This window comes from Sinocyclocheilus rhinocerous, unplaced genomic scaffold (genome assembly GCF_001515625.1).
Source record: "Sinocyclocheilus rhinocerous isolate Xijiao unplaced genomic scaffold, SAMN03320098_v1.1 scaffold848, whole genome shotgun sequence".
NCBI classification, from domain to species: domain Eukaryota; kingdom Metazoa; phylum Chordata; class Actinopteri; order Cypriniformes; family Cyprinidae; genus Sinocyclocheilus; species Sinocyclocheilus rhinocerous.
The window spans coordinates 416,230-421,033 of NW_015664186.1; the positions used below are offsets into that span (position 1 = coordinate 416,230).

Consider the following 4,804-nt stretch of genomic DNA (forward strand, 5'->3'; position numbering starts at 1 on the left):
GTTTCGAAACCATGTCCACCGACCAGGTAAAGTAGCCCGTTACACTATGTTCTACAAATATCATTACACATTTTTATTTATTGTTACTCCAGAATTGAAAACTACAATGACAAAAAGAACGGTAGTATGTTTGCCTAGTTTTTTTTGCTCGCATAGTTCGTATGAAGCATTGTTTGCAAAGGGTGTAATTTGTATAATAGAATAAAATGCTGTCCGCATAATCATGTAGCCATAATGTCCATAATAGCCTATACATCGGACATTGCTCTGCCATAGCGTTGGTTTTGAGACTTGCATATTAGATCGTTTCATCTTATAGTTAGTTGTTGGCTAACTCCAACCAGGCTACGAGTAAAATATGTGACGTATGCCGTAAAGCAGGTCGCACTCTTCCGCTGGCAGGGGATGGGCGGGGCTGTGTGACCCGTTCTACCACTGAAATTATTTTAGAGACATTATTTTAAGGTCGAAAAACTACATAGTGTTGCTTTAATGTACGCAAGAGTCAGATTTGAACCCATAACCCACCTGCAACTAACGTATGTTTAAGCCACTGCGCCATCATGGCTTTCATAAGAGATGGCATTTAGAACACTTTATTAGATATACTGTCAACAATTTAATATTTGCAAGAGTGGGATTTGAACACATAATCCTAACACAACTAACATGTGAACACACATTGAAAGTTGGCATTGGGGCGCATTGTTTGAAATAATGGCAATTCAATGTAGGCAACAGCGGGATTAGAACTCAGGACTCCAAGTTTAAAACACAACACTTTATCTCCTGAGCTACTGAGTCTGTAGTTTAATGACTGTTATAGACGGTTTTATTGACAACTCTGTTTTATATGATAAAAAAATTGCAAATTGTGGGATTTACACAAATCCCAAAGTTATCTTCCTTACCAAAAAGGCAAAAGAAGACAAGAGTAAATTATTTTTATATTTAATATTTGAGTGAATTATTCCTCTATAAAGCAGATGTGCATTATACACACTGCACAATATTTAAAAAGTATTTTGTCTTTTTTTTAATTAAAAAAACGTTTTTAATTATTTTAATTAATAAAAAAAACTAAATATTCTTAAATCAAGTTAAATTTACTTGAGAAAATGACAAGATATACAGTCTTGTTTTTTTTTTTAAATATTCATCAAAACTAATTTTCCCTCTGAATTACATTTTTCTCAACATATTGACAGGTTTTCTTGTGTTAAATATAAGCTTAAGTTTAATACATATATTAGAAAACATGATATTTGTACTGTAAAACAAGTCAAAAATACTGAGTAAGAAAATCATTTTTTTGCATTGTAGGTGGTTGTCACTCTATGCTAGACATGCACTGTACCATATCTGACTCTAGGTTCAGGGGTGAATAAGACATGTTATGTTCACTATAGTGAGTCGAAGCTGTTATTGTATATTCTAGGAGGCGTCCATCTGTTGTTTGGCGAGTCATGACTCACGGGCCCAGAGTCAAGACCCCATATGGATGTTTCTAGGGGTTTGAAGCAGAAGGTGGGAGACGGAAATGTCTGTGCAACTCAAAGCCTTGGAACAGAGAGGTGATGGTCAGCATTCAGATTACAGACTGTGACCTCTGGGTGGTTGACAACTGACTTTGAGAGGAAAAAAGGTCACTGCTGATGTCTAGCAGAACCAGACCTATAGCAAAACCCAATGAAACTTGTAAAAAAAAAAAAAAATTCCAACAGGTAAGATTTCAAAGGTTCAACTTACTATAACCATAACATTCATAACATACATAGGCCCTAATGCAGAATTCAAGCATGAATTAACGATTATGTGCTCTTCATTAAATAGCTGTCCGTATTTTCTTTTACTGAAGCCTCTTTGCAGACCAATGTGTTTATTCAACATGTTCCAATTTGGCGGAAATCCATTCCACCGTTTTGCTTTTGAAAAACGAGAGCAGGACTCGAAAACCCTGAATACTAAAGTGTTCTTCAGAGCACCTGCATGCTCGAATGGGCTTCAGATGGCAATTAGGAAATGGCCTGTGAAATGACTTGATAACAGCAGACTCCAGAGATGGTGGAGTCCAATTCGTTTAAAGCCGAGTATTTGTGGCCGCTGGGGCTTGGGGGCAGAGGCTTGCTGATAGTACATTTAAATTATGTCTTGACCACAGCAGCCGGAAGTCAACCTTGAAAAACATCATTCAGCTGATGCAAAGTCAGAGAAACTCAAAAGCCCTCTAATAATACAGCAGCATCCGAGTGAACACAGAATAAACTCTCCCTTCATTCAGTCATTCACAACCACAAATAAATAAATAACCATCCACCAGTTGACCAAAACATTTTATTGTTATTGTCAACATGCTGGTGGAGTTTTTTTCTATTAAACTGAAATTACTCTGTTTAAGAGAAAAAAATAATAATTTGCCTATGCATATGTTGATTGGTTCTTATGCACTAATTTTGAGTTCTGCTTAGCCTGATTTTAATGGTGGTTGGAGTTTTTCCCCAGTGATTTCCCAGTGTTGTTATTGTTAACTACAATTAAAATTATAAACTTGTTTAAAAGTATAAACTTCCACAAAGAAGAAAAACTAAAAATAAATAGGTCTTTAATTCATATATAATTCAAAATCTTCAGGAAGTGCAGTTTCACCTGCTCATCTTGAGTGGCACCATGACCTTTTGTTTGTCACAAATTTGCTCAATTATATAGTATATTTTCTCAATTCACCCACCACTGGCAGATGTCATACAGTGAGAATAGTAAGTCAATTCGGTCTAATGGGACTGTCTCCCCCTCACCCATGTATGCCACATTGTCAACTGCACCTGTCAGACTGAATTGAAAGCTGTTGATCATTATTTGTGTAATATTCAGCAGCTAAAACAGAATACATTTTGATAAAATAACACTAGAGAATAAATAGCTGAGGCTAGGACCACTAAGAATTTGAAAAATATTGCATGACCACAGTTGTATTTCTCAAAAGCAGGATTTCTCCTTTGCTTTTTTTTTTAAAATAAATTATCAAATTAAATCCTCTTGTCACAGCCTTTATTCTAATTAATGACATCTATTCCACTCAACCAAGAAAGAAAAAAATCCATCTCGCATTAAACTCCTATTCCTCTGACAAGCCCCTCATCAATGCAAATGAAGATGCTGTAATGTGGTATCAAAACAAAGACTGAATGGACATGGAGATAAGCTAATTGGTCTCCTAACAGAGCACATTCTGCGGCCCATCACATAATTGTATTGCTGTATGACTGAAGCACTTCTCGTCATGGAAACAGGAGATATTTACATTCTGACAATTGAGATCAGTGTTGAACCGCTCACCGGCCTAATTAGTGGGACGGCCAATGACATCACATGCTACTAAATTGATTAACAAGGAAACTGAAGGAGACCTTGACTGGTACATGAGAAGACAATGTTACAATAAATAACAGCTAAGATATCTTTCTTTCTTTGCTCTATATTTGATGTATTTATAGCATTTTATATTTTCTTCCATCTTTTAAGCAGCTACAGCAGGGCTGTCCAAACTCGGTCCTGGAGGGCCGGTGTCCTGCAGAGTTTAGCTCCAACCCTAATTAAACACACCTAAACCAGCTAATCAAGCTCTTACTAGGCATAGAAACTTCCAGTCAGGTGTGTTGAGGCAAGTTGGAGGTAAACTCTGCAGGACACTGGCCCTCCAGGACCGAGTTTGGACAGCCCTGAGCTACAGTATCATTGTCAATTTTAAAGGGATTATATTGTTGTGTGATATTATTCCTTGAAAATCACACCCTTCTATTGCCCCCCTTGCTCACACCCCGTAGCTAATATTATTTTTCTTGCTATCATATTTTCCATTTATTTGCAAAACTATTCATGGACCACTGAACATAACATTATCAGAAGCACACAAACATTTACTCACTGAGATTTTCAATTTGTAAATGATACAAGAAAAATACACAAGCATGATTGCATGACACTGAAGACTGATTTCATACATCTACAATGAGTAATTGTTTTAATATAATGGGAAAAGTCCCACAGCAAGAAAAGCATATAATCACAATAAAGTATTAGGAATCTTTAAACTATATATTTGAAGTAATATAAAATAAATGTATTTTAATATATAAAATTAATAGAAGCAAGATGAAAAGAGAAGTGTATATTTTTATTTTTTTCTATTTTAAAAAATTGCCTACATTTTTCAACAAGTATGGTTTCTTATTCTTACGTCTCTCTCAATTATCTTTTTTTAATGAGCCCTGTGTCTATGCAGGCCCATTCCAATGTAATGAACGCAAAAGCATTATCCAGCTAGGTTAATGACCCACAAACCTGCCTCGCTTAAACGATTTGGAACTGAGCTATTGTGCCCCTCAACAGCCACATTGACAAATTGTCCCATACCCATATACACACATATTCCACATCACACACATTGTACACACTAGTGTATGTACACAAAGGCCTGTGCACTAGAACACAATCCATAAACTGTATACCGAAACTGAATGGAATCTCAGAGTAGATGTGGGATGAGAGGGAATTATTGGAAGCGTCTATAACATCAGGGTTATTGCTTGTTATGAGAATGTTTTCAATGGGAACAGAGACCATTTTAGAGAAACACAAAGCTAAAATGTTGCTCATAAACTTTCACCAATTTAAAAGAGGATGACAAATGCGATTTTAATTTTAAAAAATATATAGTCCAAGTAGGATCTGAAAGCCTTTAAAGGGGTCATATGATGCGCTTTCAAGTTTTCCTTTCTCTTTGGAGTGTTACAAGCTGTTCGTG

At 36.0% G+C, this 4,804-nt stretch overlaps 1 long non-coding RNA gene across 1 annotated transcript in view; it reads left to right on the top strand.

Moving 5' to 3' along the window:
* LOC107729845 (uncharacterized) overlaps positions 1 to 2,286 on the top strand; it is a 10,543-nt gene extending 8,257 nt beyond the window's left edge. Inside the window, exon 3 of the long non-coding RNA XR_001638626.1 lies at positions 1,439 to 2,286. This is a non-coding gene — a long non-coding RNA (uncharacterized LOC107729845). The remainder of the gene's footprint in view (positions 1 to 1,438) is intronic.
* The last annotated feature ends 2,518 nt before the right edge of the window (positions 2,287 to 4,804 follow it).